A 14,023-nucleotide genomic window follows, 5' to 3' on the forward strand; every position below is an offset into this window, starting at 1 on the left:
AACACATACTGGTGGGTCCTAGCTTTCCCTAAGGCTTTCACCTGTCCACAAGATGCTTCAAGTTATCTTCTTAAACCAGAATTTTTCTTCTTTTTCTTCTTCTACCTCTTCTTCTTCCTTCTTTTTCTTCTTCTCCTCCTCTTCCTCCTTCTTCTTCTACCAGCATTTTTAATGATTAACTATCTTTCTTTTGCAAGTACCAATAGATATTTTAATCTGCCATCTTCTTCTCTACAGTAAGCTAGAATGTCCTAATAGACATTCAAATCACAGTTCTTTTTTCAATAATAATGTTAACTAGACTAGAGTTCTTTCTCTCCCCTAATAGCAGTTACAAACTAAAATCTCTTAACACTAGTAAATAATATTAGATATGAACTAGAGTTTCTTTTTTTTTTAATTCTTTTTTTATATTTATTTTCCCTTTTGTTGCCCTTGTTTTTCATTGTTGTAGTTACTGATGTCATTGTTGGATAGGATAGAGAGAAATGGAGAGAGGAGGGGAAGACAGAGAGAGGGAGAGAAAGACAATGGAAGACCTACTTCACCGTGTCCTGTCAAGCCACTCCCCTTACAGGTGGGGAGCCAGGGACTAGAACCGGGATCCTTATACCCGTCTTTGTGCTTCGAGCCACCTGCGCTTAACTGCTGTGCTACCTCCCGACTCTTGAACTAGAGTTTCTTAACAATAACTTTTTATCTCTTTTTGCTTGGCTACCTTAGCTTTAGAGAAATATAAGAGCAGATAAGATCAATAGTCAAGAAGGTGCTGAAAGTATTATAAATGCTCGCTTATAAGTCCAGAGATGGGAGTCGGGCGTTAGCACAGCGGATTAAGCGCACGTGGGGCAAAGCGTAAGGACCGGCAGAAGGATCCTGGTTCAAGCCTTCAGCTCCCCATCTGCAGGGGGAGTCACTTCACAAGTGGTGAAGCAGGTCTGCAGGTGTCTGTCTTTCTCTCCCCCTTCTCTGTCTTCTTCTCCTCTCTCCATTTCTCTCTGTCCTATCCAACAACGACAACATCAATAACAACTACAACAATAAAACAACAAGGGCAACAAAAGGAATAAATAAATAAATAAAATATTTTTTAAAAGAAGTCCAGAGATATTAAGAACCTCTTACAGTTTTATCAGCATGCAGGAGAAAAGATAGTTTTGTATTGGGGGAAATAAGAGCCTATATGGTCCCCTCATGATAGTAGATACTTCATACTTAAACTCAAAGAACTGAGGAAAAACATGCCTTTCAGGAATTTTAAATTTTATTCAAGAAAAGTGAGAACACACATGCTGGAATAAATGTGGGTAGTGAGAGATAGAGTGAAGAATGAGGAAGAGAAAAGAGAGAGAGAGAGAGAGAGAGAGAGAGAGAGAGAGAGAGAGAGAGAGACTCTTGTTTACATCATGCAGCTTCCAGGTAGGTAGAGAGAACAACCATGCCCATAAAGTCAATTTTGATGAACTTCTAAGATGCCCTCACTCAACTTTATAAGCCATGACACACCTGTTGCCACTCCCCCTTCTATCCCTGCACTGACCCCAACAAGTTGACAGTACAATTATTTTTAATCATTTTATTGGAGAAAAGATGGTTTGGAGGACAGTCGACACACGGGTACAGTCTCTTATCTCCCCATAATAGGTATCTGCACACCACTCCAACCACCAACCCTCTCTATTACTAGGGCACTAGATACCCAACACCTTTCCCCACTCCAATGGACCTCTAATTCAGAGCTCTTTGCTTTACTGTAATATACCCCACCCAATCCAAACCACCTTGTATTTCCCTTTTCTTGCTTTGCTTCTCCTTTTTTCCTCTTCTTCTTCTTCTCCTCCTCCTCCTCCTCCTTGCCATCAGGGTTATTGCTGGAACTGATGCCTGCACAATGAATCCACCATCCCCAATGGTTATTTTCTTCCTATTATTTCTCTATTTTATTTGATTGAACAGAAAGAACTTGAGTGGAGAATGGGAGGATAGAGAAGGAGATAAACAGAGACACCTGCAGCTCCGTTTCACCACTTATGAAGTTCCCCCTTGCCCTGATCCACACACATGGAAGGGGGGTCTTGAACCTGGGTCCTTGCACTGGTAATGTGTACACTCAACTGGGTACTCCACAACCCAGCCCCCTTGCCTTGCTTTTGAAGTGCCGCCTATAGGTCAAATCATCTGATACTCATCCTTCTCCTGGCTTATCTCACTTAACATAATTTTTTGAGGTTGTCAGAGCATCTCTTTTTTTTATTTCTTTATATTTTATATTTTTATATTACAGAATCCCATGTCAACAGGGGTTTGAATCCATGCCATTGCCACCACCAGAGTTCTGAATCTTCATTCTCCCCACTGAAATCCACCACAGTTCCCCTAAAGTTGTAGACATGGGCCAACCATCTTCTCTACAATTATCTGTCCTCATTTATACATAGTTGCCCCTTCTTTTTCTGATTCAATCATCTTTCCCTCTAAGCCACTCATGACATCATAATTACCTCCATATGTCCCTCTACTTTTTCTTCTCTCTCTCTGGGTGCTAGTGGAGTCGGAGTGCAGAGTCCTCTTACCTTTATCCTATCACTTCTCCACCACTGGGAATATGGGTCAAGGTTGTTTATGGGGAGCAGTAGGTAGGAATTCTGGCTCCTGTAGCTGCCTCTCTGCTAAGCATGGGAGTTGATAGGTCGATCCATACCCCCAGCATGTTTCTATCTTTCCCTAGTGGACCAGAGCTCTGGAGATGCGAGGGTCTGGGACACATTGGTGAGGTCATCTGCCCAGAGAAGTTGGGGTGGAGTCATGCTAGCATCTGCAGCCTAGTGTCTGGAAGGTAGCAAGACCTAAATTGAGACAAGATGGTTAATAAACAGGAACCAGAAAGTAGTATCAGAGCAGATAAGATTAGGGATTTTAGGGTAGAAGAAAGCAAAGAGAACCATTTTAGGCATGTTCCTGGGGGCATACAACTATAGTAGTTTTGCTTAAGTTTGGTAGCTAGCCTGAGGTTGGATAAGAATATTGCCTGAGGGAGTCAGGTGGTATCACAGCAGGTTAAGTACACGTGGCACAAAGCGCAAGAACCAGCAGAAGGATCCCGGTTCAAGCCCCTGGCTCCCCACCTGCAGGGGGAGTCGCTTCACAAGTGGCAAAGCAGGTCTACAGGTGTCTTTCTCTCCCCCTCTCTGTCTTCCCCTCCTCTCTCCATTTCTTTCTGTCCTATCCAACAACGACAACATCAATAACAACTACAACAACAATGAAAAACAACAAGGGCAACAAAAGGGGAAATAAATATTTTAAAAATTAAGAAAAAAAAGAATATTTTCTGAGAGAATGGTGTCAGAGTGGAGAGAAGGGCTGAAAGTCGGATTAGGGAAGAGAGTAGCTCCCATTCTCATATATATTTTTTTTGTGCTAAAATTAACTATTTACTTCTACCCACCTGCTCCAGGGCCCATATGTAAATACATATTTCTATTTAATGCCAGAGCCTGTGTAACCTCTAAGTCCCTATTGGTCTGAGCTTATAGCTCATGGTCACATCTGAGGAACATTATGGGCTACACTCATTTCAGGACCAGTTTATATATATATATATATGAAACACTGACAAAACCATAGGATAAGAGGGGTACAACTCCACACAATTCCCACCACCAGAACTCCGTATCCCATAACATCCCATCCCTTGATAGCTTTCCTATTCTTTAACCCTCTGGGAGTATGAACCAAGGGTAATTATGGGGTGCAGAAGTTAGAAGGTCTGGCTTCTATAATTGCTTCCCCACAGAACATGGGCATTGACTGGTCGATTCATACTCCCAGCCTGTCTTTCTCTTTCCCTAGTGGGGCAGGGTTCTGGGGAATCAGAGCTCCAGGACGCATTGGTGGGGTCATCTGTCCAGGGAAGTCTGTTTGGCATCATGCTAGCTCTGGAACCTGGTGGCTGAAAAGAGAGTTAGCATATAAAGCCAAATAAACTGTTGACTAACCATGAATTTAAAGGCTGGAGTAGTGCAGATGAAGAGTTGGGGGGCACTCCATTTTCTAGATAGCTAGTAGGCATATTTTAGTTATATTCCAAAGGGCCTATGGCACACCAGGTTGAGCGCATATGTTACAATGTGCAAGGACCCAGGTTCAAGTTCCCAGTCCTCACCTGCAGGGGAAAAGTTTCACAAGTGGTGAAGCAATGCTGCAGGTGTCTCTCTGTTTCTCTTCCTCTCTATCCCACCCCCTTGATTTCTGGCTGTCTCTATCCAGTAAATAAATAAAGATAATAAAAAAATTTTTTTTTAAAGAATAGGGAGCCTTCCAGTGGAAGGAATATGGAACTCTGATGATGGGAAATGGGTAGAATCTTGCCCCTTTTATCCTATGGTTTTGTTGACATTTTCTACTTTTTATTTTATAAATAAATTAAGTTAAATTTTAAAAAAGAGAACTGTTTATCATATCCATGTGAATCTAGTATTTTATTTACATTTAAGCATGCCTCAACACAGACATGAAGCCTAATCTAAACAATTTTGAACTATTATGAACAATTATCATAACCCATAGTTAATTTGTAGGAGCATTTAAAAATTTCCAGTTATCTGAGCTTCTCTAACATAGTTTTACTATTGCTTTCTAATTTAATTTCATTGTGGTCATGAAACACACACCATATGATTTCAATATATTTAAATTTAATGAATCTTGTTTTATAGCCCTGTACATAGTCTATCTTGGATACACATACTTGGTGGGGTGGGTAGGTGGAGTATTCTATAAATATCTGTGAAGTCATAGTGGTTGATAGTGTTAAGACAATCATTTGATCTTTCCTGTTTTCTTTGCCCAGTAATTATAACAGTTGCTGAGAATTGGTTATTGCAATCTCAGGCTCTGTAGATTGTCCGTTTTTGTGTTTAACTTGATTCATTTTGCTTCATATATTTCGGAGCTCTGACACTGGATACAATTTGCCAATTTTTCATTTTAAAATATTCATCTTTATCTTAAAGTTCATTTTATCTACTATAACAGCCACTCACTCTACTCTGTAGGCATACTGTTTGACTAACATGTAACTCAGAGTGTCTCAGACTATATATATATGTTTGTGTACAAATATATCTATAGTTATATGAGAGGAGACAGCATAATGGTTATGCAGAAAGATTGTTATGCTTGAGGGTTCCAAAATCTCAGGCTCAATCTCAATCAATACCATAAGCCAGAGCTAAGCAGTGCTCTGGTAAAATAAAGTAAAAACAAAATAAAATAAAATAAACATACATGTTTATGTAAATGTTTTGGGAAGTCACATTCACTCTGTGCATTCTTTCTCTAAGTGTCAGTCCCCCATGGTTTGCTCTACCAGCAGTATCTAATTTTTCATCACTTTTCAATGTCTTCAAGTAATTGGTTTTTTTCTACTTTGTTTACAGTTTTCAGCTATTATCTATGGGAAGACTTGTCATATAGAAACTACTGTAATTACCAGAAACAGAACATTGAATTATTTATTCTCTTAATGACCTTAATGAGTGGTACACAATTCCAGGTTACAGTTATAGTTACACAATCCTTACATCTAGTCTCTTTCATTCATGTATGTATTAAATCTGTATTTCTTTTTCAACTTTCCTGCATTAAATTAAAAGTTTTGAAAAAGATTTTTTTTAGCTTTTGCATCTGGAGTTATTTTAAGAATAATTTTTGTTTTCGTTAACAGCTTAAAGTGAAATTCAATTCACACCAAAAGTTATATATATCCAAGAAATAACATCAGAAAGTATATGTCTGGTGTGAACTTGACATCTGACTCCACCACACTCAAACAATAATTCACATTCCTCAGCATGCCAGGGTTCCTTGAGAGATTATGTATGATAGTCAGTTAAGTCATGTTCAACTAAATTGCAAAAAGAGGTTTTAGTTCCAGAAGGCTCTCTTTCAGCATCAAATTATTTCTAGGGGTAAGAAAAAAAATTGCCTCATTAAAATTATTGTAGGTTACAGAAGGAAAAAAATCCCCTTTAAAACTTAATCAGGAGCTAAGAATTTATGTTAACAAGTACAGAGAATGCTTTAAGTCACAATTTATCATATCCCAAAATTAATAACAGTGTATGAGTTATCTGAGATAGGTCTCTAACTGCAATGTATTGTTATAAGTGTGTTTAAAATCTATTGTATGTTGTTATATTTTTAAAAAATTATATTTATTTATTTTCCCTTTTGTTTCCCTTGTTTTTTATTATTGTAGTTATTATTGTTGTTGTTATTGATGTTGTCATTGTTAGATAGGACAGAAAGAAATGGAGAGAGGAGGGGAAGACAGAGAGGGGGAGAGAAAGACACCTGCAGACCTGCCTGTGAAGTGACTCCCCTGCAGGTGGGGAGCTGGGGACTCGAACCTGGATCCTTATGCCGGTCCTTGCTCCACACCACGTGTGTTTAACCCACTGTGCTACCACCTGACTCCCTATGTATTGTTATTTTATATTTGGTAGGAAAGACACAAAATTTAACATATTGACATGTCTCCTGGTTGTTTAAGTATCACTTCTACTGGCAAAGCACGTAAAAATGATGACAAACCACTTTAGAAATAGACAGTAAGTTCCATTATATTCAAAACCTATTCAAAGGGTATTTTTGCTTGTTTGTTTGATAGTACAGAGATATTGAGAAGGAAAGGGGAGAATATAAAGAGAAAAGACACCTGCAACACTATTTCACTGCCTATGAAGCTTCTCCCCTGTAGATAGTGACTGGAGTTTGAACCAAGGTCCTTACACATTAGGTAATGTGTGGACTCAACCCAGTGTACCACCACCCAGTCCCCAAAGGTCACTGTTTTTAATTGTAGCATATCATGCTATAAGGATTAAATTTGTATTGGAGTGGTGGGAGTGGTGGGCAGTAGCGCACATAAGGAAAAGCACTAGGACCAACACAAAGATCCTGCAGTGGCGGGGGTGCAGGGCACCTCACAAGCAGTGAAGCAGGTGTCTATCTTTCTCTCTCCCTCTCTGTCTTCCCCTTCTCTCTCAATTACTCTTTGTCATAACCAACAACAACAATAATAACAACAATGGAAAAATGGCCACCAGGAGCAGTGGATTCATAGAGCAGACACTAAGCCCCAGTGTTAAGCCTGGGGACAAAAAAAAAAATCTGTATTGCATGGTCAGGGAGGTGGCACAGTGGATAAAGCATTGGAGTCTCAAGCATGAGGTACTGAGTTCAATCCCTGGCAGCACATGTACCAGAGTGATGTCTAGTCCTCTCTCTCCCTCTCTCTCTTTCTCTAGCTCCTCCTTTTTCATTAGTAAATAAACAAAATATTTTAATAATCTGTATTGGTTATAGTTCTACTAGAAAAATTGGATCAGTAGAATATATAGATACATGTAAACACAGACACATGATCAGACATATAAACCCACATGGAAATATATACACTATTTTGCCTGGAAGTTGCACAGAATAGCAAAATTGCATTGTGTAAGTCCATTTGAAAGTACTGAAAATATTACTAATTCTGTTTCTTTTAAAATTAAATCCCTTCTCTCAACTAGCAAGACAAATCTATAAGATAGATAGCATTTTTAATCCTGTAATTGTTCTGGAAGACAATGTTGTTGATATATTCAAAATCTAAAGTAACATGGTTTGGGATTGATACTGAGATTTAAGAAATTGTTGTCTGTGAAATTGTGTAAGTAAAAAGTGTGAGGGCCACTGTTACTCCATATTGTCTAAGGCAGCCAAGCAAAACCTCATAATCCAACTGCTGCAGTACAGCTGCACTTTACCCTTGAAAAACTAGTCTCAACGTTTCTACCTATCAGCAGTAGTTCTGTAGACAGAGGTCATGATAGCCCTGAAACCCAAAATTTGCTTAACTCACAAAAACTACCAGGAACTGTGGTCAAAGATTCCCTGACAAACAGGTCTGAACTCTAAGTGACCCCCTAAGAACCCCCACCCCCAAGTTCCCCCTCTTGATGTGGATAAAAGGAATCTGTCTGCATCTCTTCGGAGCTCACATGCCACTATCCAGGCCCAGTCTTGATTCAATAAAGGCTCTTTGCTTTTACATGTGATTCTGGCCTCCACTCTGTGGGAATGGGATCTGAAATCTGGGCATAACAAAAAGTAAAGACTAGGGTGGTGGTTACCTGATTGGGAGAACATGTTACAGTGCTCAAGGACCCAGGTTTGAGCCTCCAGTTCCTACCTATAGAGGGAAAGCTTTGCGAGTGTTGCAGGTTTCTGTCCCTCTCCCTCTCTGTCTCTATCTTCCCTTCCCTCTCGATTTCTGGAAATCTTTTGCTTTTTCTCTTATCTTCTCTTGACTCTTTTATCTCCGATCAGAAGGTTAGACTTGATGACCTCTGAGTGCACGTATCTTGCTAATTGCTTTTGTTTCCATATCCCATAAATAGTATCTGAAACTTGGAGATCCTTCACAGCTGCCTTCTGCCCTTTATATCCTATTATGATCTCAGGATAACCTAAAACATTAGTCATAATAGAAAGACTTAAAAGATTTGCTAGTGCCACAAATCACAATTTTAAATGCTTCATAAAAGCCAAAAGAAAAAGTCACTAAATTCTCCTCCATACTGAAGTTAAAAATATTCTCTTAAGTCTAGTGTTAATGTCTACAATTGTTTTAGTTAGATTGAGTTCAAAAGTTTAATTTTCTTCATATATATATATACATATATATATATATATATATATATATATATTTCCCTTTATAGTAACCAAGAGTTTCAAGCAAATGAATTATCTAGCAGTTTTTTTTTTTAGTTTTTTTTTTTTTTAAAGGTTTTATTTATTTATGAGAAAGATAGGAGGAGAGAGAAAGAGCCAGACATCCCTCTGGCATGTGTGCTACCAGGGATCGAACTCGGGACCTCATGCTTGAGAGTCCAAAGTTTTATCACTGCACCACCTCCCGGACCACTTTTTAAAAAGTTTTTATTTATAAAATGGAAACACTGATAAGACCATAGGATAAGAGGGGTACAATTCCACACAATTACTGCCACTAGAGCTCCATATCCCTTTCCCTCCCTTGATAGCTTTCCTATTCTTTAACCCTCTGGGACCATGGACCCAGGGTCATTATGAGGTGCAGAAGGTGGAAGTTCTGGCTTCTGTATCTGCTTTCCTGCTGAACATGGGTGTTGACAGGTCGATCCATACTCCCAGCAGATCTCTCTCTCTCTCTCTCTCCCTAGTGGGGCAGGAGTCTGGGGAGGTGAGACTCAAGAATACATGGTGGGGTAATCTGCCCATCAAAGCCAGGTTAGCATCATGATAGAATTTGGAGTAGTCCGAAGTGAAACATGCCGAGGTGGTACTGGTTGAGTTGCTTAGGTTACAATCAGCAGGTGCAGTATCAGTCGGTATGAACTGGGAGAAGCATGCAGGAAAATGAGCCTTGCCCTAGAGGTTTCAGGAATGGGAGAAATATGGGCTTTATAGAGAAAGGGGAGGGTTTCTGCTGTCTTAGGGTTTAAGAAGGCAATAGATAGTTATAGCTATAACCAACTAATTTGGCAATTGCATTAACTTTGAAAATCCCATTGTTAGGATTTGCTGTAGCCTACAAGACCTCACCATAATTTATGTCCTTTTATACTATTTATTTATAGCTATATCTTGTCTTAATTTAATTTTTTATTTATTAAGCAGAAATATTGACTAAACCATAGGATTAGAGGAGTACAACTTCACACAATTTCCACTACCAGAACTCTGTATCCCATGCCATCCCTGATAGCTTTCCTATTCTTTAGCCCTCTGGGAGTATGAACCCAAGGTCATTGTGAGATGCGGAAGGTGGAAGGTCTGGCTTTTGTAATTGCATTCCTGCTGAACATGGGTGTTGACAGGTCGATCCATACTCCCAGCCTGCCTCTCTCTTTCCCTAGTGGGGAAGGGCTCTGGGGAAGCAGAGCTCCAGGACACATTGATGGGATCATCTGTCCAGGGAAGTCTGGTTGGCATCATGCTAGCATCTGGAACCTTGTGGTTGAAGAGAGAGTTAACATACAAAGCCAAATAAATTGTTGACCAATCATGAACCTAAAGGCTGGAATAGTGCAGATGAAGAGTTGGAGGGCCCTCCATTTTGTAGATAGCTAATAGGCATATTTTAGTTATATTCCAAAGGGCCTGTAGCTATACTAGTGTTTTTTGTTTTTTTTTGGCCTGAGCCTGAAATCTGATATGCAGGTGGATGCTAATTATTGAATTATTTTCTGGGGAGGTGATGTCATAGCTGGCAGAAGGACCAGAAATCTGGATCAGGGAAGACAGTAGCGCCCAAATATGGGAAAGGTGTATAAATATTGTTGACTGTAAACCCCATCGATTTGATGTGATCTGGTGCCCATATTCAGTGTAGGAACCTATGTGACCTCTGCATCCCTGTAGATCTGACCTCACATTCTGTGGTCATGAGTAGGAACGTTCCAAGCTGACCCATCTTCCTCAGGCGTAGCATAGAGTATATTGTCCAGCCTCCCTTTGGAGGATGGAACATTCTCTACCATTGTTGATCCAAGTTGAGGGTTTCTAGCAGTTTTTGTGATTTGATTAGAGTTTTGTCAGGAAATTGTGAGGATGTGGTTGAGCTTGGCAGGGCTTGACCTAAGGGGACATCCATCCTCTAGTCTTATCAGACTTATTATGTACATAATAATTGTTTTGCCTGAAAGATCCCCACCCATTCCATTCCTTTGATCTATCTTTTTTCTACCCTCAAGACCCTCCCTGCCTGCAGGGTATTATTAATCCTACCAGTTACAACTCTCACAACAGTTGCTAAGGAAGTTCCTACCTTTCCAGTTCCCTTTTGCCTTTCTCTGCCCCTTTCCTAGCCATTTCCATTTCTGACTTGCCACTTCCAGGTCTGCCGTTTACAAGCCTTGGCTCTCTGATCAATAAATAATCGAATTGCCTCACCACCACAAGTCTGTTCCTGAGTCATCTCTTTGGCATCGCTGAGTGAGTAGCAGCCCAGGCTGGCTCCAGTCACATTCTCTCCAACCCAGAGAGTACATGCCCAGGAAGAGGCACTCCCCCACTAGCCCGACATTTGTTTTATTTTATTTTGGATGGGAAAATATTCTTGTTCTGAAAATAAAGAATCATTCAAATAGTGAAAGATTTGTGAGAAACCAAGTTGATGCAGTATTTGTCTCTGAAGATTGGACTGCAAAATATGTTTGAAATGTGTGCACTGAGAAAAAATACATAGAACTCTGTAAAATATGCTGCTTCTACAAAAAGAAGAAGAAAAAAATAGCTCATTAGCAAGAACTTGTAAGTAGTGGTATCAAGATAACAGAAACTGGAGAAAAGGGTTCAAGGTCCCAGGTTCAATCCCCAGAACCACCATAAAGCAGAGATGAACCATGCTCTGGTCTTTCTCTCTGTGTATAGTATTCCATTGTGTATATATACCATGGCTTCTCTAATCACTCATATTTTGTTGGACATTCAGGTTGCTTCCAAATGTAGTCTATTACAAATAACACTGCCAGGAACATAGGTACGCATAGATCTTTTTCCATAGATCTTTTTGAATAGGTGTTTTTAAAAAATTTATTTATTTCCTTTTTGTTGCCCTTGTTGTTTTTATTGTTGTTGTAGTTATTATTGTTGATGTTATTATTACAGTTATTATTGTTTTTGTTGTAGTTATTATTGTTGTCATCACTGTTGGATAGTACAGAGAGAAATGGAGAGAGGAGGGGAAGACAGAGAGGGGGAGAGAAAGACAGACACCTGCAGACCTGCTTCACCACCCATGAAGTGACTCCCCTGCAGTTAGGGAGCCCGGGGCTGGAACCGGGATCCTTATGCCAGTCCTTACAATTTACACCACCTGCACTTAATCCACTGTGCTACTGCCCAACTCCCTGAATAGGTATTTTTGTGTTCTTTGGATAGATGCCTAGGAGAGGAACTTCTGGGTCCTATGGTAGGTTGACTTTTAGTGTTTTCAGGAATCTCTAAACTGTTTTCCACATGGGCCTCATTAATTTGCATTCCTATCACACAATTTGGCTCTGAATCAAATAGAAAGAATGATCAAAGACTGCATTAAAGATGAATATTTAATTATGGAACATAAAAGATTACAGTTGGATTATATTTTTCATATTGAATTTATCTGATAATTCCAGGACAATAAAGACCCACGATCATCTAGACTACTCAGATTTATAGAAAGCGCAAATTAGATTTAGTAGTGATGATCAACTTTAACTTGTTGGTTAGAGTTACTATTGGAATTTCCTTGACATTCTATGCTATCTTATTTTTTTTTTTTAAATTGAAACTGTTGTGTTAGTGAACATTCTGTATTTTATAATAAATAGTTAGGCTTCTCCATGTAGTTGCACACTGCAGATGACTCTTTAGTTATAATAAGGCTGCTTATTGAACCATTTCCCTATAGTTTCAACCTCTCTCTCTCCTTTTTTTTTTTTTTTTTAACCAGAGCACTGATCAGCTCAAGTTTATGGTAGTGGTGCAGGGGATTAAACCTGGAATTTTGGAACCTCAGACATGAGAGTCTCTTTGCATAACTACTATGCTATCTGCCCCCACCCTGAGTTCCAACAACTTTCTAGACCATTGACTGGAGGCACCACTGAGCAGTACAGGTGCATATCTCACAATGGAGGTGCGTGAAGCGACTCCCATGCAAGTGGGGAGCCCGGGGCTCGAACTGGGATCCTTATGCGGGTCCTTGAGCTTTGTGCCACCTGCACTTAACCCACTGCACTACCGCCCGACTCCTTCTTTTTTTTTTTTATTGATTTAATGATGAACAACAAGTCCGTTGGATAAAAGGGATACAATTTCACACAATTCCCACTACCACGGTTCTGTTTCCCATCCCCTCTATTCGAAGCTTTTCTATTCTTTATCGCTCTGGGAGTATGGACCCAGGATCATTATGGGGTGCATGCAGAAGGTGGGAGGTCTGGCTTCTGTAATTGCTTCTTTGCTGGACATGGCGTTGACAGGTTGATCCATATCGCGAGCCTGTTTCTATCTTTCTCCAGTGGGGCAGGGATTTGGAGACGTGGAATTCTAGGACATACTGGTGAGGTCGTCTGCCCAGGGAAATCAGGCTGGTGTCATGGTAGCATCTGCAAATTGCTGGCTGGGTGAAGGTAAAATTTTATTTTATTATTTTATTTCTTAAATTTCTTTATCAGGGAATTAATATTTTACAGTTGACAGTAAATACAGTAGTTTGTACATACATAACATTTCTCAATTTTCCACACTACAACCCCTACTAGGTCCTCTGCCATCCTGTTCCAGGACCTGAACTCCCTCCCCAGCCCAACCCAACCCAACCCAATCCAACCCAACCCAACCCAGAGTGTTTTACTTTGGTGTAATATACCAACTCCAGTCCAGGTTCTGCTTAGTGTTTTCTCTTCTGATCTTGTTTTTCAGCTTATGCCTGTGAGATCATTCCATATTCATCTTTCTATAAAACTGTGAAATCAGAATTTTAAGGAAAATTTTAAGGAAAATCAGGTTCTTGTTTTGTTATGTGTTATCCTGCACACATTAATTACGTCGAGCCAACTTTCCACTCCAATTTTCCCCACTGGAATATGTAGGAGGAACAAAGCATAGCTTCACCATTCATGGAGTTTTTGTTGCTCCCAGCTATCACTATGAATTGAACCTAGAGTCTTATTCATGTAGGGTGGGTGCTCTACCATTGATCCAACTCCCCAGTCCCAAGAAAAATTATTTTTTTGAAAAATGACTATTTTTCAGAAGGTTTTCCCCCATGCTTTTGAGTTCAGTTAGCTACCAGTTTGTTCTTGTTAGAATTTTTTTAAAAAGATTTTATCTATTTATTAATGAGAAAGATAGAAGAAAGAACCAGATAGCACCCTGGTGCATATGCTGCCAGGGATTGAATTTGGGACCTCATGCTTGAGAGTCCAGTGTTTTACCCACT

The sequence above is a fragment of the Erinaceus europaeus genome, chromosome 8 (genome assembly GCF_950295315.1).
Source record: "Erinaceus europaeus chromosome 8, mEriEur2.1, whole genome shotgun sequence".
Taxonomy (NCBI): Eukaryota; Metazoa; Chordata; class Mammalia; order Eulipotyphla; family Erinaceidae; genus Erinaceus; species Erinaceus europaeus.